Below are 22,631 nucleotides of genomic sequence, written 5' to 3' on the forward strand. Positions count from 1 at the left end.
ATTATTTTGTTCCTCCTTCTAAGTAGGACTGAGGCACCCACACTTTGGTCTTCCTTTTTCTTGTCCTTCACACGGGCTGTAAGTTTTATTATGAAAATTCTGAGCTTTTCTCCTAATATCCACTTACCAGTGAGTCCATACCATGTGTGTTCTTCTGTGACTATGTTACTTCACTCAGTATGATGTATTGATGTTTTCTAGTTTCATTCATTTGCCTGCAAATTTCATGAAACCACCTTTTTTTTTTTTTTTTTTTTTTTTGGTTTCAAAGTTATAGTGCATGGTTTAAAAGAGGAAAAAAGAAAGGAGCCAATTACAGGCATTGGGGGATTGGGGAAAGAAAAAAAATGAGGAAAAGTAAGGGAGGGACAAGTCTGAGGAAGATCCAGTGGCCCGAAATCCCAGTCCCCAACCACAGCCAAGCCCTTGGAGCAAGAGTGAAGAATTAGATCAGTTTGTTTGTTTGTTTGTTTATTTTTTGAGTTAAGATTCTTTACTAGATATTAGTTCAGGCAGATTCCCTGGTTCTTCAATCCCCTCTCCCTATAGGTCACAGTGAGCGGGTTTCTTCACAGAGCCTGTGGGGCTGACAGTGCTGAGCCCCAGGGTCAGAAGCAGAACTGGAAAACCTCCAATACATGCTACTTCCATGTTTCCAGGCTGGGCAGTAGGGAGGAGAGGCCCGTGACGTACTAGGGCTCTCCGTCAGACACCATGGAGGTTTGGTAGGACAGTAGCTGTACACCCGCCTCTGCCAGGAGGCCGATCATAGTGGGCAGCATCACAGGGTTGGAGGGCTGAGCCCGGAATTTGAGCAGGGGTTGGCCCCTGCGTAGTGGCACCTCTCGTCTGAAGACAGCTCCGTTGAGCATCTGCAGCATTAGTGTGGTGCCCTGGATCAAGCCCACACAACTTGGTAGGGGTCACCTGCCAGGGCCACAGTCAGGAGGCATTCCCCGCTGCCCTGCTCCCCTGGAGCCCCAGGGTTGTGGGAGGTGGTGACATTGAGGCCAGCCTCTTTCACCAGTAGCTTAGCGTTCACCAAGTTCACGTCTGCCTGCTTAGATGCTTCTCTCAGAAGGCCGACAATGACTGCAGGGCTCAGGCAGGTCCCAAGCATTCTTCAGAGATGTTCCTTGAGTAACCACCTGGATGGTCCCTTTAGGGGAGCCAGCCCAGGCGTGCATCAGCATGCCCAATGCTTCTGCCAGATCAATCCAAGGCTTGGTGTGTGGAGAGAAGGCACTGGTGAGGGCCTGGGCGTTCACGGTGCTTGTTAGAGATTTCTCCTTCACCATGTCTACAAACTGGACTGCGATTTCCTCCCCACAGTGGCTCTGGGCTTCCTTGGTGCTGGCACCCAGGTGGGGACAGCTGATGACTTTCTCATGTTCCACTAAGGCCCGGTCCTGTGGTGGCTCTTCTGTAAACACATCCAGTGCAGCCCCAGCACACTGACCAGACTGCAGGGCACGCAGCAGGGCACCTTCATCCACAGTACCTCCTCGAGCACAGTTCACCACGCGCATGCCTTTCTTGCACTGAGCAAAGGTGCTGTCATTCAGCAAGCCTGTGGTGGAGGGCAGGAGTGGGGTATGGACAGTTATGAAGTCACAGAGAGGCCAGATCTCCTCCAGCGGCAGCTACTGAACATCAAAGGAGGCCGCGACTTCAGGAGAGATGATGGGATCATAGCCTACAGTCTTCATTCCAAAGGACTGCATTCGGGTGGCCACCTCTCTTCTGATTCTGCTGAGGCCAAGAATTCCCAGTGTCTTCCCGTTCAGTTCTGTCCCCATGAACTTCTTCTGGTCCCATTTGCCATCTTTCATCGAAGCTGTTGCCTGGGGAATCTGTCTGGCCAGGCACATGATCATTCCACAGGTGAGCTCCGCAGCACTGAGGCTGTTCCCGTTGGGGTGTTCATGGGTAGGATGCCCTTCCTCGTGGCAGCCTCCAGATCCACATTGTCCACGCCTGTGCCAGCCCTGCTCACCACCTGGAGCTTCTCTGCTGCATTAATGACATCAGCAATGACCTTAGTAGCTGACCGGACAATGAGGCCTTCACAGTCCTGGAGTTCAGCTATCAGCTCCTCCTTGCTCAAGTTCTGCTTCTCCACCACCTGCAGCCCTCCATCTTGTAGGATCTTCTGGCAGCAGGGGTCCAGGCTGTCACTGATGAGTATTTTGCAGATTTCTGAATGCCATTGCTAGAGTCAGGCCTTAGAATCAGTTGCTCTGGGTGGGCAGAAGCACTTAGTTCAGGAAACTGAAGGCAGGGCTGGCTCCGGTGACTGGGCGAATTAGATCAGTTTGTATAAGAGTTTTTTTGTTTGTTTGTTTGTTTTTGTTTGTTTGTTTGTTTTAATCAAATCACAACGAAGTTGAAGTGGCTTCTTTTGAGCCTCTGGGAGTCTGTCACTCTGGCCAGCCCTGCCTCTTCACCAGACGGTTTGGGCTTCGCTGTCCTAATCTGGCATTTCCACAGAGTGTGCACAGAGTGAGGCAGCCTCACAGTCTGCCCATGTGTCCATCCAGACTCCATAGTGGAGTGTAGGGCTCATAGGGTAGAGGGGTGGGAGGGGCAGACTCTGCCCAGGCAGTCCTCACATTGGACAGGGCAACAGATGGTGTCCCAAAAGCTCTCCCTCCCTTTCCCCTTCACCCAACTTAGGTGGAGGGGGAACAGCTGATACCAGAGCCTATGTTGGTGACCTTTTCGGCTCAGCACCGATCGGACATCAGCAGTGAACCTGAGGGCATCCGGCATTGGGAGAAGGTTGAGAAGAGCTGTGTCACTGGGGTCATTGAACCAGGATTTGATGGGGATGGCATTGTCTGGGTGGCTCCTGTAAGCCCCGGGGGAGTTATCCAGGATCATGGTGCTGGAAAGGTCACTGTGGACGACAGAGAGGTCTTTGATGTAGCTGCCTAACTCCGAAGTGCAGTGCTGTCTGTAGTATCTCCTCTTAAGAATGATTCTGCTATTGTCCAGTTTATCGGCCACAGCAGAGCCATAAATTTCCATACTTTGAACACTACAAGCTCATACCACTGGCTTACCACTTCTAAGAAGAAGTCCACATGGGGTCTCTTATGTACAAAAAACCGGACAGGGTGTTTGTCTATTACCACCTTGAGGATGAAGTCGGGAGGTGTCCCAGGTCTCACTGTAGGCCTCAGGACACCATCGTGGTGAGAGTGAATCGGGTTTTATCCAGATCTAGCACCAGGATCTTCCTCTTCACCTGGGCTAGGTGATTCCGGGACAAAGGAGATAAGAGCAGGATATCATATCGAACAGTCTGATACTGAATTATCATGTGGATCTGCCTCCGCAAAAGGTAAATAAAGAAGTTCCAGAGCTTGGCGGTGAAGGCCGTGAACCTGCGCAGCCCCGCATCATCCCGATGACCCCGGCACCTCACCTCAGGCTCAGCTCCGCCACCCCCCACCCCCCTGCCGCAGGGAGGGGGAACGGGGCCCCAAGCGGCAGGAGAGGCTGCAGAGATGAGCACAGAGTGGGTGGCTTAGAAAGCCACCCCCAGCGAAGGGAAAGCCCAGCGGAACTGGGAACTGGGGTACTGGCATGGGCAGCCTGCGGTGGGCTGCCCACATGAGCAGCAAGTGACAACTTCACATGGGCTGCAGGCCAAAACAGGTCGGGTTGAGACAGGGTCCTTCCTCTGAGACCAGGAGGGGAGGGGATGGAGAGTTGAGAGAGGGGGAAGTGGGGGAGGGCTAGGGAGAAGGGAGGGAGGGAGATGGGAGGGGAAGGGGAAAGCAAAGGGTAGAATCCATCATTTTTAATGGCTGAGTAGTACTCCATTGTGCAAATGTACCACATTTTTTTGTATCCATCTTGTGTCCATCTTGAGGGACATCTGGGTTGTTTCCAGCTTTTGGCTTTTATAAATAAGGCTGCTATAAACATAGTGGAGCATATGTCCTTGTTATATGTTGGAACATCTTTTGGATATTTGCCCAGGAGCAGTATAGTTGAGTCCTCAGGTAGTACTATGTCCAATTTTCTGAGGAACTGCGAGACTGATTTCCAGAGTGGTTGTACCAGCTTTCAATCCCATCATCAATGGAGGTCTCCACATCATCTTCACCAGCATATGCTGTCACCTTTTTTTTTTTTTTTTTTTTTTTTTTAATCTTAGCCATTCTGACTGGTGTGAGGTGGAATCTCAGTGTCATTTTGATTTTCATTTTCCTAATGACTAAGGATGTTGAACATTTCCTTTTTTTTTGAGACAGGGTTTCTCTATGTAGCCTTGGCTGTCCTGGAACTCACTTTGTAGACCAGGCTGGCCTCGAGCTCAGAAATCTGCCTGCCTCTGCCTCCCAAGTGCTGGGATTAAAGGCCTGTGCCACCACCGCCCAGTGTTGAACATTTCCTTAAGTGCTTCTCAGCCATGTGAGACTCCTTAGTTGAGAATTCTCTGTTTAGCTATGTATCCCATTTTTAATAGGGTTGTTTGGTTCTCTGGAGTCTAATTCCTTGAGTTCTTTGTATATTTTGGACACTAGCACTCTATTAAATGTAGGGTGTGTAAAGATTTTTTTCTGAATCTGTGGGTTGCTGTTTTGTCTTATTGACAGTGTCCTTGGCCTTACAGAAGCTTTGCAATTTGTTGATTCTTGATCTTACAGCACAAGCCATTGCTGTTCTGTTCAGGAATTTTTCCCCTGTGCCCATATATTTGAGGTTCTTCCCCACTTCCTCCTCTATAAGTTTCAGTGTCTCTGGTTTTATGTGGAGTTCCTTGATTGACTTAGACTTGAGCTTTGTATGAGGACATAAAAATGGATCAATTCTCTTTCTTCTACATGCAGCCTGGCAGTTGAACCAGCACCATTTATTGAAAATGCTGTCTTTTTTCCAGTGGATGGTTGTAATTCCTTTGTCAAAGATCAAATGGCCATAGATATATCGGTTCATTTCTGGGTCTTCAATTATCTTCCACTGATCTGCTTGCCTGTCTTTATCCTAATACAGTTTTTAATCACTATTGCTCAATAGTATAGCTTGAGGTCAGGGATGGTGATTCCCTCAGAATTTCTTTTATTGTTGAGAATAGTTTTCCCTCTCCTGGATTTATTGTTATTCAAAATGAATTTGAGAATTGCTCTTTCTAACACTATGAAGAACTGAGTTGGTATTTTGATGGGCATTGCACTGAATATGTAGATTGCTTTTGGAAAGATGGCCATTTTTACTATATTAATCTTGCCAATCATGAGCCTGGGAGATCTGTCCATGTTTAGAGGTCTTCTTTGATTTTTTTTTTTCTTCAGGGATTTAAAGTTCTTGTTATACTGATCTTTTACTTGCTTGGTTAGAGTCATATTGCAAAGGGTGTCATTTCCCTAATTTCCTTCTCAGCCCTTTTATTTTTTGCATAGAAGAAGACTAATGGTTTGTTAGAGTTAATTTTATATCCTGCCACTTAGCTGAAGTTGTTTATCAGCTGTAGGAGCTCTCTCATAGAATTTTTGTTGTTAATTATGTGTACTATCATATCATATGCAAATAGTGATACCTTGACTACCTTGCTCCCAATTTGTATCTCTTTGATCTCCATTGGTTGTCTTATTGCTCTAGCTAGAACATTGAGGACGATATTTTATAGGTAGGAAGAGAGTGGGCAAACTTGTCCCTGATTTTAATGGGATTGCTTTGAGTTTCTCTACATTTAGTTTGTTGTTGACTATTAGTTTGCTGTATATTGCTTTTATTATATTTATGTAGGAATCTTGGGTTCCTGATGTTTCCAATACGCTTAGCATGAATGGATGTTGGATTATTTTTCAAAGGCTTTTTCAGAATCTAGTGAGATGATCATATTTTTTCTCTTTGAGTTCTTTATATTGTGGATCACATTGATGGATTTCTATTAATTGAAACATCTCTGCATTTCTGGGATGAAGGCTACTTGATCATGGTGGATGATCCTGTGGAGAGCTGTGCCTCGAGCAAGCGCCATTATAAGATGGCGCTGGCCTCCGCTGTGCCTAACTAGTAAACAAGCCTTGTACGTAGGTGCGAGAGTGAACTCACGCCTAGTCACTGCCCATCTCGGGGCGTAGTAATGGGGTGATGGGTGAGCAACGAATCAGGAGCTGACACGCCACATCAGGTGCTGAAATGCCATGGCTGAGGGCTATATAAGCAACGCCATTTTCCGGGGTCGGGGTCTTCCCTCCTGAAGAAGCAATAAAGCTTGCCGCAGAAGAACCGGTGGCTGTGTCTTTCTTGCCGGTCGAGTGGGACGCGACATGATCCTTTTGATGTGTTCTTGGATTCAGTTTGTGAGAATTTTATTTATAATTTTGCATTGATATTCATCAGGGAAATTAGTCTGTAACAACAGAAACCGAGCAAATTAAAAAAATAATCAGATCCTCCTACAAAAGTCTATACTCAACAAATCTGGAAAACCTTGATGAAATAGATGATTTTCTAGACAGATATCAGGTACCAAAGTTAAATCAGGATCAAATAAACCATCTAAACAGCCCCATAATGCCCAAGGATATAGAAGCAAACATTAGAAGTTTCCCAAACCAAGTTAAATCAGGATCAGATATACCATCTAAACAATTCTGTAACCCCTAAAGAAATAGGAGCAGTCATGAAAAGTCTCCCAACCAAAAAAAGCCCAGGACCATATGGTTTTAGTTCAGAATTCTATCAGACCTTCAAAGAAGATCTAATACCAATATTCTTTAAACTATTCTACAAAATAGAAACAGAACTACCTAATTTGTTCTATGAAGAAATTACACTGATACCTAAATCAAACAAAGACCAAACAAAGAGAACTTCAGATCAATTTCCCTTATGAATATTGATGCAAAAATACTCAATAAAATTCTTGCCAACCAAACCCAAGAACACATCAAAACGATCATTCACCACAGTCAAGGAGGCTTCATCCCAGGGATGCAGGCATGGTTCAATATATGGAAATCTATCAAAGTAATCCACTACATAAACAAACTCAAACAAACAAATAAACAAACAAACCCCTCATGATCATTTCATTAGATGCTAAAAAAACATTTGACAAAATTCAACATCCCTTTATGTTAAAAGTCTTGGAAAGATCAGGAATGCAAGGCTCACACCTAAACATAAAAGCAATATACAGCTAATACCAGTAGCCAATATTAAACTAAATGGAGAGAAACTTGAAGCGATCCCACTAAAATCGGACTAGACAAGACTGTGCTCTCTCTCTCCCTATCTATTCAATATAGTACTTGAAGTTCTAGCTAGAGCAATTAGATAACAAAAGGTGGTCAAAGAATACAAATTGGAAAGGAAGAAGTCAAAGTATTGCTATTTGAAGGTGATATGATAGTATACTTAAGTGATCCCCAAAACTCCACTAGAGAACTTCACAGCTAATAAGCAACTTCCGAAAAATGGAAAGATATAAAATTAACTCAAACAAATCAGTAGCTTTCCTATACTCAAAGGATAAACAGACTGAGAAAGAAATTAGGGAAACAACACCCTTCACATTAGTCACAAACAGTATAAAGTATCTTGGTGTGACTCTAACTAAACAAGTGAAAGATCTTTGTGACAAGCACCTCAAGTGCCTGAAGAAAGAAATCAATGAAGATCTCAGAAGATGGAGAGTTCTCCCTTGCTTATGGGTTGGCAGCATTAATATAGAAAAAATGGCCATCTTGTTGAAAGCAATCTACAGATTCAATGCAATCCGCATCAAAATTCCAAATCAATTTCCTAGACTTAGAAGGAGCATTTCTCAAATTCATCTGGAATAACAAAAAACAGAAGATAGCAAAAACTATTCTCAACAATAAAAGAACTTCTGGTGGAATCACCATCTCTGACCTCAAGCTATACTACAGAGCCATAGTGATTAAAACTGCATGGTATTGGTATAGTGACAGACAGGTAGATCAGTGGAATAGAAGTGAAGACCTATAAATGAACCCACGCACCTACGGTCACTTAATCTTTGACAAAGGCGCTAAAACCATTCAGTGGAAAAAAGACAGCATTTTCAACAAATGGTGCTGGCCCAAGTGGTGGTCAACATGTAGAAGAGTGCAACTTGATCCATTCTTATCTTCTTGTACAAAGCTCAAGTCTGCTATACACACTCCAGTGAAGTCTGCTTGGCAGGCCAAGAGGCCTGGGAGCACTCACGAGGCAGGGAGTTTCAAGGAAACTCAACCTCCTGAAACCAAGCATTCTCATAACCCATATACTCATACCTTATCCTCATGTTAGTCTGGTGTATGGATCCGTGTGCTCTCTTTTAGTATTATTTTATTATAAGTGCCTTTAAGGATTGAATTCTGACATAGGTAAGCCTCCACCAGTGTTCAAACATCCTACAAAATCCTTGAAGCTGACAAACTTGGAATTCAGTAGGAATTCAGTGAGAAGGTTACCTATTCAGTAACATTCAAATTTACTTCTAGTAGAGACAGTGAAACTAATTAGGCATTAAAAAGAACGGAGCTGGAATAGCTCAGGGCTGGTCTGCAGAGTGTTAACTTGGGACAATAGCCAGTCTTACCCAGAAAAGGGAATCCACAATGGCCTAGCAAATAGGTGGGTTTACCATGAAAGAATTAGGGAATCCCCCTAAGACAGGTTTCTTCACTAGGCTCAAAGAAACAGCATAACCAGGCATTTACTAAGAACCCCTGGTGGCAGGCTTAACAATAGACTAGCATTACACCTGGCTCCCTTCTTAGTGGCAGTGGCCTGGTCCCCACCTTCTTTTGATGTATACATTCCTTTTGTGTTGTGTCACTGTAACTAGGTGGATGTATCTCGCCTGGTTTCTTGTCACTCTTCTGTATAAAAAGTATGATGCTCGACTTGAAAAATTACATTCAGGTACATATGTAGCAGAGTATGTCCTTTTTGTCCAATGGGAGGAGAGGCCCTTAGTCCTGAGAATGTTCAATGCCCTAGTGTAGGGGAATGCCAGAACAGGGAACTGGGAGTGGGAGAGTTGGTTAGCATGGAGAGGGGGGATTCAGAGGGGGAAACCTGGAAAGGGGATATCATTTGAAATGTAAATAAAGAAAATATCTAATAAAAAAAGAAAAAAGATTCATTTCTTGCTTTTTATTTTGATTTTTCCCATCTTGCATTGGACTTTTCCTTATCATCTGTAGGGCTGGATTAGTGGGAAGATATTGTTTAAATTTTGTTTTGTTTTGGAATACCTTGTTTTTTTCCATCTAAGGTAATTGCAATTTTGCTAGGCATAGTAGCCTGGGCTGGCATTTTTGATCTCTTAGGATCTGTGTGACATCTGCTGAGGATCTTCTGGCTTTTATAGTTCCTGGTGAGAAGTATGATGTAATTCTGGTAGGTCTACCTTTTTATGTTACTTGACCCCTTTCCGTTACTGCTTTTGATATTTTTTCTTTGTTCCGTGCATTTGTTGTTTTGATTATTATGCGATGATAGGAATTTTTTTTCTGGTCACCTCTGGTATTCTGTAAGCTTCTTGTATCTGTATGGGCATTTCTTTTTTTTAGGTTAGGTAGTTTTCTTCTATCATTTTGTTCAAGATGTTTGCAGGTCCTTTGAGTTGGGAATCTTCACTCTCTTTTATACCTATTATTCTCAGGCTCAGGCTTTTTATTGTGTCCTGAATTTCTTGAATGCTTTGAGATATGAGCTTTTTGGTTTCTGTATTTTCCTTGACTGTTGTGTTGAGGTCTTCTATGGTATCTTCTACACCTGAGACTCTCTCTTCTATCTTATGTATTCTTCTGGTGATGCTTGCATCTGTGAATCCTGCTCTATTTCCCAGGTTTTCCAGCTCAAGGGCTGTCTCCCTTTTTGTTTTCTTTAATGTTTCTATTTCCATTTTTAGATCCTGAATGGTTTTGTTCAATTCCTTCACTTGTTTGATTGTGCTCTTTTGTATTTCTTTAAGGGATTTATATCTTTCCTCTTTAAGGGCATCTACTTGTTTACTTTTGTTCTCCCATATTTCTTTAAGAGACTTTTTAAAGTCCTTTTTAAAGTCCTTTATTATTTTCTGGAAATGAGAATTTAGATATGAATCTTGCTTTATAGGTGTGTTGGAGTATCCAGGACTTACTGTGGTGCGATAAATAGGTTCTGATGTTGCCATGTCAATTGGTTTATGTTGCTTATGTTTTTATGCTTGCCTTTCATCGTCTGCTTATCTCAGGCCTCCCTGTCTCTAATTGGAGCCCATCTTTTCTGTGACCTTGGGAGCCTGTTATCCTGTGATCCTGGATTTGTTAGAATATTTGGGGAGTCAAGCTGCAATGGAGTGTAGTTCATGTTGGTATGAATTCAGAACTGAGGTTTTGATCCCAGCACAGGTGGAAACTGAAAGACGTGTTTGTCTCCTGTTTTGATTTTCTTTTAGTCCTTTCTACATTCTAAATATAAACCTCCTGTCTGATGGTTAGCTGGTAAAGATTTTTCTCTTTCTTTATGCTACCTCATCACCTAAAGAATGCATGCAAAAGCTCTTTAGTTTTTTGAGGTTCCATTTACTAATGATTGTTATGTTTATACTCGTGCTCTTTTGGCCCTGTCCAGAAATACCTTCCCCCCAACCAATGATATCCCCTATTTTTTCTTCTATTAGTTTTAGGATATAATGATTATGTTGCAGTCCTTTTTGATACTTCTGGAGTTGAGTTTTGTACAAAGTGAGGGACAGAGACCTAGTTTCTTTTTCATGTAAAGCTATGCAATTAGCAAGCTCTATGGAAGATTTTGTCTTTTCTCTAAAATATCACATCAGTTTTTCAAAGATTAAATGGCTATAGGAGTATGGTTTTGTGTGTGAGTCCTCAACTCTACTCCATGTGTCAGTGAGCCCATTTTTAAGATAATACTATACGGTGTTTAAACTATACCTCTTGAATTTAGCATAGAGCATGGAATGGAGATGCCTTTTGCTATATTTTTGAAGTTAAGGATTATTTTTGTGGGTCTTTGTTTACACATGTGTTTCAAGACTATTTTTAGTTTCTTTGAGGGACTGTATATTTTGTGGAGATTGCATTGAATATAACTTGATTTTGGTAGGGTAGACATTTTTACAAGTTTATTCCTGATAAACTTTCCAGGAAATCTCCTGGTTTCCATCTTCTGGTTTCTCTTTTAGTGTTTTAAAAAATTTCTCCTTTCTGTTAAGTACACATGACTTATGTCTTTTAACTCTGACATTCCTCAGATAAATCTATAGCTTTAATGGATATATTTTCTCTGTGTTTGCCAATGTTTACTTCTCCTCTTTCTCTGATAAAAATTCTGAGATTTGGTCTTTTCTTGGTATCCTCAAACTCTCATGCTCCATTAATACACAGCTTTACATTTCTCATTGGCTGTTATTGAGTGATCTTGTTCACCCTTACTTTGTCTTCTATCCTCAATTTTCTCCTTGCAGCATCAATGTTGTTAGAGTTATTATACTGAGGTTTGTATTTGCTTTATTGGGTTCCCCTTTCTAGAATAGTTTCAGTTTGGTTTTTCTTGAAAAATTCAGACTTTCTTTTCATATCAGAGTTTGACTTCCCTATTTAATTGTCTTTGAGTTTGTGTTCTCTAACTACTTTGACTCTATTTACAGTCACTCTTTTGAATTTCTTTGTAATTTAGGGGTCATTTCCATGGGATTTTTATTTTTTGGAGGTGAATTATTACTTTAGTTTTTCATGTATTCATATTTGTTATTTTTAGTTAAAATATGATGATATCATTTCTGCATTGAAATTTACATTTATTGAGTTAGTAGTTCTTTTTGGGGGGGTGGCAACCTTTTCCAAAATCACCTTTGATCTTTCATAAGAAATGTTCATTGTTCAGAATAGGGCAATTTAAAACAGTCTTGGGAATATTTAAACAATTTACTTTTTAAAATATTGTATGCATTGACATTATATCCACATGTAAGTTTGTGAAATACATGCATGCCTGTTGCCTGCAGAGACTAGAAATAGTCTTTGGATTCCCTAGAACTGAGGATACCAATAGTTGTAAGCTACAATTTTATTGCTTGAAATAGATCCCAAGTCTTCTGAAAAAGCAGCTAGTATCTTTAAACCTGAGCTACATATTCGTCTATAATGTTGGGGCCGTGATTTACTGTGTCTTGTATTTAAGGATACAGCCTGAATTCAGGTTTTTTTTTCATGGCTTAATCCCTGTTCTTTCAATAGTTAGAAAAAGGAGTCTTCAAAAACTTTCTTCTGTCAGTGGGAAGCAATTTGGGGTTCTAAATGTGGATAGGGCAACTATAGAAATCTAGTAAGGCACTCTTGTATCTCTTTGACTCTGTGTCATGCATGGTGCCTACAGATTCTCTAGATGTGCCAGTTGGAATATGTACAAAGTGTGTCATTATATGAGGATTTAAATGAGACCCAGAGAAGTATGGTTTCAGAGGAAGTATAGATTTAAAAATTTAAATTCATTCTCATAATTCAGAAATTAATAGATATGAAGTAGTGTCAACATACTCTGTTCTTGCTAAAGATGAGGACATGAGGATCAGGGCTGCATAGTTTCACCTTAAAAGTCAGGACATTGCCCCAACCTTCACAGGCAGTCTCATTTCCTTATAACTAATTCATTTTTCTTTAATGTTTATCCTTAAATACCTGTGACAAACTAGTTTTTTATTCTTATTTGATTATAATGTCAGTAATGAAAAGATTACATTTTCACAATCATTCACATTAGACATTATAACAATGATTTTTGTCACAACATGCCAAGGGGAAAAAATGATTCTATAATTGCCAGTCCTGGTACTAAGACAATTCCTCAGTCCCATGTATTTAAGTCTTATGGTTATCCTGCATCAAAGAATATGGTTGAAAAATTCATCAATGCACTTCCTCTTCTATCGGATTAGTACTCTGTTACTAAGAGAGGAACAATTTTGAATTGCGTGATGCATAGGTTTGCTCTATTGCCCATGATTGCAATGAATTGTGACTTAGTGAGCAATAGGTTTCCCTGAGCATTTTCATTGCCCTCAGTCTTATAATAGACAGGTTCTGTCTACTATGTACCCATTGCATACTGTTAATCTAAAACAAAAATTCAGTCTCAGGAAGCTACCATGTGACCTGTTAATATTTTGCATGGTAGTAGTGCTTTTTATTGTTGTTTCATTTGTTATTTCATAAACTATATTCTCCCTTTCTTATGTAGGTGTGTCATCTTATTGGGGGAGACAACTTTAACTACAATGTCATAGTAGTTAGTACATTCACTGTCAGAAACTGCTGGTGGCTAGAAATAGAGCCCTGCTGAAGATCACTTCCCTTAGTATCTTAAGTGAAAGGACACAGTGTAATGCCTTTAAATTATCATACATTCTACATAAACGAGAAACAACTAATGTTTTCAGATCATGGTAAAAAGTAGGTGGACATATCGCTCTAGATGCAGGAGTGCATCACAATGACACATCTACTCAAAGATTAACCTTGGATTAAAGAAAAGAATAGGAGCAGAGAAGTTCAAATCTCAGAATATAAACAGGAGACTTGATATTTTTATTGAAATTAAGTAGATAATTTGGAAGTGAGAAATGCAGCAGGACTATTAGCTTTTCCAAAATGAGAAATAAATTGGTTGTGTTGGGTGCAGACATAATATTTTTCTCCAGATAAAAATATATCATAAAAGAAAATTCCGAGAGTAAAATCCAAAAGTTGTCTTTTGTTTATGATAACATGACCCACTGATTTGGATTGTGCATGGAGAGCATAAACATTTTCAGGCCGTCTTCTAATTCATTCATCTACCATTGCAACCTATGAGGTAGCATGATTTCCTCAGCCAAAATTGTTATATTAAATGTTTCAAAATTGGCCAAAACAGCCCAGTCAGGAAGGTGATTCTTTATCTCCTGCTGTCTTCTTGGCCAAAATCATAGTGCCTCTGGCTAGAGGAGAAGATAAAAAACATATTTTTCAACTTGTTTTTAAGCAGATCACAGGGTCCCAGATGCAGAGCCTAAGGGATGAAAGAGTTCTAAAACTCTCATTGACAGAGGAGGAAGTGCCTTTAAGAACTTGTGGGTGATTAATGTGACAGCTGCACTCATTAACAGTCAGAAGCACAAAATGTTCACAAACGTGAACTAAATGTATACCTACTGGGCATCATTGGATATAGATCTATCAGTCTTATGGCTGGGCAGATATATATGTTAATATGTTGTTCTCAATTTTCATCTTTGGGCTCCTGTATATTACCAATTTTGTGTGTGCCTTTACTGACAATGAATGTTATGTAATAAGCAGCAATTATTTTTACCATGAAGGAGATGTGACAATTGGAGCATTTTTCCCTCTTCATATTTTATACACTGGCAACAAAGTTCCTGATAAATATGTGCCATACAAATTACAAGATCTTCGTATACAGTAAGTACAATTATTCATTCTAAGAGTTCAGAATTATTATGACTTAGTGGATATAAGGATCAAAATTTTCTTTAGTTTTTCACTATCCTTTTCCATTCTCACATCTCTTTAAGCTTATTTTCTTGTGTACTTCTTTTCCTCTTTAAAAGGAAACGTGATCATTTTGATGTTATTAATTTTTGATTTTCCTGTTGTTATTCAATATCCATGATCTTTTGTTTGTCCTGCATGTAACACCAGATATTTTGAATACTTTCAGTGTTATGATTTCAGAGTATAGATAAGTAAATTTAAGTATGACCTTGAACTTCAGAGTTTTCTTGAAGTCCAGACATGCTCTTGAGAGAAGAGATGAAGTAACTGAGTGAAGTGACCCCTGAGTGTCTAGAATGTTGCTAGAGTGACAAGTACTGACTATGCTACACCCAGCCTATTTCAGAAGAGAACTGTCACCATTAAAATTTGGGAGGAATTTCTATTCTACACATGTTTTTGTCTATTTCTTTCTTTCTTTCTTTTTTCATTTCATTGTTTTTTTTTGTCTTAAACATTTTTATTCTCAGACATATTTTAAATGTTCATCTACTTCCCATATATGTTTTTAGTGCTTTTCTTCCTTTATGTGTGTGTGCTCCCCAAATACTTTATCTGGGAGGATGATCACTACGGGTGGTTTTAAGGTTTTCTGAAATATGCAATATTAAATAGTGTCAGAAAACTTTTTTTTCTTAGGCAAGTAATGACAAGAATTAAGTTCTTTCTATTTATAAAGGAGAGGAGGTGTGCTTATACAAAGTATATATCTGGAATCTCTATGGGTCAATGATAAAATACCACGAAGTTGACCAATAGAGCTTGTAAATGTCTGTGAATATTGGAGATCAGTAGGAAGAAAATGAATAAAAAGAAAGACAGAAAGAATACATACTTATGATTGTTAATTGTGCTCAGTATGACATCCCCGTGTAATTGTTAAATCTTTGGTGGGGTATTAAGTAAAATATCAAAGACAGTAGAGGAAGAAAAATGTTCAGAAATAAAGAACCATGAGATATTTGGGTCTTGACATATTTAGTTTGAGATTAACATAGCAAAGATGGCCACTGATACAAAATTTTATATCTACATACCATAATTCATATCTCAATGAGGTAATTCATGGTAGACACAATTGCTTAAGGATTACATCTTAAATAACATCACAAATATGCATGATATGCCTAGTAGCCTCGGAATAGTGGATGCTTGATGGAGCTCTTTCTATTTCATTATAATTAAGGCTTCTTCTTCCTTTTAATCTCCTCTGTTCTCTACTTTCAGTAGCCCAGGCATCAATGTACATGTGTATGTAGTGTTTTGTACATCATGCAGGAGCAGACCAATATGTGGAATGTACTTTCCAGTACATGAGCCATAAGTAGTTGGCTTTTCCATGATGAATTAAAGGAGTTTAATCCTATAAAATTATTCATTTTATAGTCAAATTTTATGTAGTCAAAAATAAAATCAAAGGAGTTCATTCATTACTGGAAAAGAGTATTTTCACTATAAAATGCTCTTCCAGACATACAATTCCCAGACATATTTTTTTTCTGCATACACTTATATTTGTGTTATATTTTCCCAAGTAAAGGAATAGAAAAATGGAGCTGCTGCAAGTTTTCTAATATATTTCTCTGGTATCTATAAGTGATCCAAGATTGCTTTGTCCATTTTATCCTTCTGTGTGTTAGTAGTGAAAATTGTTCTACCCATAAATATATCTTTATAATGAGCACATTTCTCCACTCTTGCCTGTGGCCTTATAATTAAGGTCTCTGTTTCCATGAATTGCAGCCCTCTGATCTTTCCTTCATACACAGTCAGAATGGCCATTGAGTATTCTGAATATTTTCTTTTTTTTTCACTGTTATAATCTTTTATTATGTATCACATTGTCTTCAACATAACTTACAACCTGATTTTTATCTGATAGATACTTTTATCTATTTAAAGGCAAAAAGATTTTCTTTATGTACAATATCTTATGTCTAGAGTCTGGCAAATATAGTACCTTTCATTGCAGGATTTTTGCTTAACATAACAAGCAAAAATAAATAACCAAAACAAAATCAAAATAAATTGAACCCCCGGATCCCACAACTGCAAATGTCAATAATGAAATAAAGCATTAAAAAGACAAACAGGATGACTGTTATTTAGAAATGCATAATGAATGCTAATATTAGTGGCAAAAAAATAAAACCCCAAGCAGCCTGGACAGTCTTCAGGGCTGTTGTTCCTGCTCGGAGTTGGGCAAACTCTAGACCATTTCTCGGCTCCTGTGGATGGTGCAGCACAGGATCGATCATGCTGAAGATCATGCCGAAGATCATCACCACAGCGATGCCGATACCCACTGCTCCAATGATGTGGAACTTGCTGTTGAAGACCTCATTGATGGCTTCAGGGCAGGGCTTAACCTGTAAACTTTCCAAAAGCTGCTTCTTGGGGCAGATGCTTGCTATGCCACAGCAGTTCCAAGCCATATGAATGGCTTTGAGTGTTTCCCGCGTGGGTTCATCCTTGCTCCGTAACTTTTGGTAGGTGTCGTTGTAAAACTCCAGGACTTCTTTAATCACCTCATCCTTGTGGGTATAGCCCCAGACTGTGGCAGCTATCTCAATGGCAAATACCACCAAGAGGAACCCGAAGAACAACCCCAGCATGCACTGGGACTCTTGTACAGCTCCACACCAGCCCAGGAAACCAACCAGCATCATGAGGGCCCCGGCTCCAATCAGAATGTACACTCCTGTGCAGAAACTGAAATGGTTAGTCTCTTGCTCGAAGATGCTCTTGGTCTGAGAGTCAAATCAGAGCCATAGTCCAATAGCAAGCACTTCAATGCCAGCGAGCCAGAAGATGAAGTTAAATCTGAAGAACAGGTATTTGATGCACTTTGACCGGCATGGTACAAGCTGGAGTTGCGTGGGACAAGAGGCACGAACGACTGGGACAGAAGGGACTCGACAATCGACAGAGACATGCTGCCTACTCTAAATCTTTTCATGGAGGTCTATCACGTATTGAGGCTGTGTTCATTTATTTGAGAAATACCACTGTGGTTTCTGCTTTATTGAATTCTTTGATATTTTGTCATCTACACTTTATTCTTTAACTGGCACTTGGGTTGTGTTTGTTAGTTCCTTTTTCTCTGGACAATTAATAAAGAAGCTTTGATAACAAAAGGTAATTTCAGCACAACTGGAAACACGAACACAAGCAGCCCTTCACGTGTGTAGCACCCTCTCTGATGAAGGGGTTTTGTAATGCTTTGCTTAGGGGAGTGCTGATAGCAGTCATTGTCAGCACTGTGGAAATATTTCTACCACTTACCTCAAACTATCACTTGTAGAAGTACATTAAGATTACTGAAAAAGATGTAGAAAATATCTAGACATTTGTAGATGAATTTTCTTTTAAATTAGCAGATTAATAAATTATTGAATTGTATGTTTCAACTTTATATACTCTAATGGAATAAATAATAATTCATGAAGCATTCTCTAATTTTCAACGTAAGCTATCTGATGAGGTTACCACTTAGAAATAATACAAGTAATTTCTCAGAATTCTAACATTTACTGCAGATTGTTCTGCTATTATCATTAGTCTATTAAGCATCTTGTAACTAACCACTTGTTAAGATTATTTTTGAGTAATCATTAGCTTATACTTTTCTTAAAATATTATTACCAATTTCTTAACATTTTCATATTTTCTAGAACATTTGTAGATTTTTTTCAATCTCACATTTCTACCTGGTTGGTGCATCAGTGTCTGAGACATCTCGGCTGTCTAAGTCTGATGAGACTGCTGGTCTTCCCATGGGCCTCCCTCCTCCTCAGCTTCCTTCATGATACTTTTTTACTTAAAATATTATTGTAGCTACTCTTTGCACTTCTATTTTAGTCTTTGTAGTCTCTTCTGCTCTTTATGAGTTCTGTGCTTGCCATGATTTCAACCTAGTCAATACAAGTGCATCCTTACATATTTGTTTTAAATTGTGATATATAAAGCTTTTTGTTTTATTTTGTGACATGTTACTAGAAAAATCCACTTGGTTTAAAAGATACACATTCAGGGCATTCAACCTATAACTTTCAGCCAGCTTCAAAGGAGTATAGAGGAGGGAGGAACAAAGACAATATTCTTTGAGCCGTCATGAATGTCAGATATGAGTCATACCAGCAGCTACATGAATAGAGAAAAAAGAAGGTTGAGAAAATGAGTAGTGAAGTACAGAGTATCAGAGATGCAAACATTCATTGAAGGAAGAGAAAAAGGACAAAAAATATATGACTAAAATGACAGAATTCTGACAAAAACTTCTACATCTAAAGATGCTTTGTGTATTTTCTTTTCAAATATGTTTAGTGGAGAAATATTCTCTTATATATATATATATATACACATATATCATAATGTTGCTTTTATATGGAAAATGTCTTATGAAATATTTTTATATCCAACTGAAGAACAATTTACTAAATATAATCTTAAGGAAACTGATTTGGGAATGGCATACTTTGATACTAAAATGCAATGTTTTTTGAGTGCGGGTCTTTGGCACCGTTAAAGGTCTAATTTTTTTCTCTTAGCACATTATTATTAGTCAAATCAACAGTTGCCTAACAAGGTAAACTGCTCTAGGTACAAGTTGAGGACCTGAGTTCAGACATCCCAAAGACCACGAGTATACTCTTGTAAACTAAAAGTTATATGGAGGGTATAATAGACAGAGGCAACTCTGTGCAAGTTTGTTGGCTAGAGTGTCAGACTTATGTGCTAAAAACAATAAAGGAACTGTGAAGTCAGTTGTCATGGTACTCTTTCTTCTCCACAGCACTGGGGAAGGAAAGGTAAATAATCTTAATAATTTCTAGGTCAAATTTGTTTTCAGAGTGTGCTCCAGTCCAGCCAAGGCTACATGGTCAGACTCTGTCTTAATCAATCATATAAGTTTGTTTGTGAGTCAATAATTAAACAAATGATTCAGAGACTTCATTTGAAATCATGTGGACAACCAGAACTGACCCTGGATGTCCTTCTCTGCCTTGTACTCATAGTTCATGAAAACGATGAACCTATTCCTGCACAAATCCTCACATCTACATAAGTGACACACATAACTCATAAATAAACACAAAGGTGAAATAAATTTGGGTGTAGTTTCATATAAACTAATCCCAAAAATAGAGAGGCAGAGCCAGGAAGATCTTCATTAGTTCCACATCAGCCAGATCTACAGAGTGTGTTCCAGACCACCTTATCAAAAAGTCATACAAATGTCACATGTAGCAATATATTATTTGAATTAATTTTGTGTTGATTTTTAAGGTGGATATTATCACAGAGAAGTGGGTGATTGGATCAAGATATATTGTCCTTTCATAATTGTAGAGATTAAATTGCCAAGATTCAAACCACAAGAGTTCTGATGTTTTTCAGAACCTAATTATTATTCACTGACAGTTTTTTTTTCCATACACGAAAGATAAGTAAAGCAATATGATGATAAATTATAATCCCAGAAACCATAATTAATGAGTGTATAATATTACTAATTTCATCTGCTTAAAATACCCATTCTAATTCCAGACATTCAAGAGAAGATATTATAATAATGATTTCATAGAAACATTGGTATTTACGTTATAAACCACTGAACTAAATAGAAAGTTCGTATGGTCTACGGCTTCCTCCTGTGTAATTTTGTGAAATCTGTGCAGGTATAAGTTTAAGAACTACCAGTTTGTTCTGGCCCTGGTATTTGCCATTGAGGAGATCAACAGGAACCCTAAACTTCTACCCAATACAACTATTGGATATGATATCTATAATATTCAATATTCTGAAAAGAATATTCTTTATAGTGCCTTTCTTTGGTGCACAGGGATGAGTCATCTCCTTCCTAATTGTGACTGACTGTGGACACAAGAGAAAATCACCTGCTGTGCTTACAGGACCATCATGGGCAGCATCTGCCCAAATTGGAACACTGCTACAACTCTACAAAATACCTCAGGTGAGTTATGGGATATAGGACCTAGGAGACAAATATCCTTTATTGACATTATGGGAGTCTATTAATTTTAAATAGGTGCACTGCTTTTAATCACATATCAAAGAAAAGTATGAAGATACTTTATATTAGATCCATATTTATATTACTTAAAATCGAATGAAAGGAGAAGTGGGTAAGACTTGCTATATTACTGGAACTGAAGACTTGTCAGCAATTTTTGTGGAAAAAATGTAATGTGTTTATAGGACAAGTCCAGCTTCATCTTGACTGTTTCTCCCTGTTGATTTAAGACTAGGATTGTGTCTGATGCCAATGTATTTTGTTATCTCTTCAGGTTACCTTTGGCCCTTTTGATTCTATCTTGAATGACAGACGTAAGTTTAATTCTCTTTACCAAATGGCCCCCAAGGACACATCTCTGTCACTTGCCACACTCTTTTTGTTGCTTCGTTTCAGCTGGTCCTGGGTTGGTCTGATCCTCCCAGATGACCACAGAGGGATTCAGATTCTATCAGACTTAAGAGAAAATATGGAAAGCCATGGTATCTGCATAGCCTTTTTGAAAATGATCTCTGGCACATGGAATGCATTTTCCAATGCATTATGGAAAACTATGGAGGAGATTGAGGAATCATCAGCCAATGTCATAGTTATTTATGGAGACATTACTTCTGTACAAGGTTTAATGCGACATATTGCACAACTGTTAGTGACATGGAAAGTCTGGGTCTTGAGCTCTTCCTGGGATGTTGATACCCACTCTGATTATTTTATGGTAGAGTCATTCCATGGGAGTCTAGTTTTTTCACACCACCATGAAGAGATGGTTGAGTTTATGAATTTTGTCCAAACAGTTAATCCCTACAAATACCCAGAGGACAATTATCTTCCTAAGTTTTGGCATTTGTTTTTCAAGTGCTCATTTTCTAAACTTAATTGTCAACTTTTGGAGAACTGCCAACCCAACGCTTCTTTGGATTTACTTCCCAGACACCTTTTTGACCCAGCCATGAGTGAGGAAGGCTACAATATATACAGTGCTGTGTATACTGTGGCCTATAGTGTCCATGAGATGAATCTTCAACAAATACAGACTCAACCATATGCCAATGGAGAACAAATGGCATTTTCCCCCTGGAAGGTAATATCTCTTACTTACTGTGTTTTATAATGTCACCAATGTGGCATATTCATTGTTTCTTAAGGCATTAAATTGAGCATCATGTTTTAGACTATGCTGTCAATAACAAGGGAGAGAATATTGTTTCTCTGTGTGGAGGTAAATACTAAATCCTGAGAAAGCATTCTTTATAAATGGAGTGCCAGGGACAAGAAAAAAACATTAAATTAATATTGAATTCATGTAACCTGTTGCCTCACAGTTTTCTTCATAATATCTTCAATGTGAAAAGTTGAGATTTCCCATATTTCTTTTTCAGTGAAGAGAACAGAGCAGTAGATCTGTGAGAGTTAAAATGTTCCTGATCACTTTAAAATGTACTTCACACTTTCAAGTCCTCTTTTCAAGGACAGAAGCTCTACATATAACTTTATAGTATCCTATTGTGTAAATGTACCACATTTTCTGTATCCATTCCTCTGTTGAGGGACATCTGGGTTCTTTCCAGCTTCTGTCTATTATAAATAAGGTTTCTATGAACATAGTGGAGCATGTGGCCTTATTACATGTTCGAGCATCTTCTGGGTATATGCCCAGGAGTGGTATTGCTGGATCTTTCGGTAGTACTTTGTCTAATTTTCTGAAAAACCACCAAACTTACTTCCAGAGTGGTTGTATCAGCTTGCAATCACACCAGCAGTGGAGGAGTGTTCCTCTTTCTCCACATCCTTGCCAGTTTCTGCTGTCACCTGCGATTTTGATCTTAGCCATTCTGACTGCTGTAAGGTGGAATCTCAGGGCTGTTTTGATTTGCAATTCTGGTATCACTAAGGATGTATAATAAATTTTAAAGTGCTTTCAATATTCCTCAGTTGAGAATTCTTTGTTTAGCACTGTACCCCCACCTTTTAAAATAGGGTTATATGGTTTTCTGCAGCCTAACTTCTTGAGTTCTTTGTATATACTGGATATTAACCACCTTTCGGATTTAGAA

General features: G+C 39.0%; 4 pseudogenes across 1 annotated transcript in view; 1 reads left to right on the plus strand and 3 right to left on the minus strand.

Annotated features, from left to right (window-relative positions):
- On the minus strand, window positions 481-2,302 carry Gm9252 (predicted gene 9252; annotated as a pseudogene).
- Window positions 2,106-22,631, plus strand: part of Vmn2r-ps54 (vomeronasal 2, receptor, pseudogene 54) — a 59,180-nt pseudogene continuing 38,654 nt past the window's right edge. The window contains exons 1-3 of the transcript NR_004441.2: window positions 2,106-2,180; window positions 20,384-20,517; window positions 20,852-21,658. The product of NR_004441.2 is annotated as a vomeronasal 2, receptor, pseudogene 54 (transcript). The remainder of the gene's footprint in view (window positions 2,181-20,383; window positions 20,518-20,851; window positions 21,659-22,631) is intronic.
- Gm6872 (predicted gene 6872) lies at window positions 2,698-3,400 on the minus strand (annotated as a pseudogene).
- Cd9-ps (Cd9 antigen, pseudogene) lies at window positions 16,343-17,480 on the minus strand (annotated as a pseudogene).

Source organism: Mus musculus, chromosome 7 (genome assembly GCF_000001635.26).
Source record: "Mus musculus strain C57BL/6J chromosome 7, GRCm38.p6 C57BL/6J".
Taxonomy (NCBI): domain Eukaryota; kingdom Metazoa; phylum Chordata; class Mammalia; order Rodentia; family Muridae; genus Mus; species Mus musculus.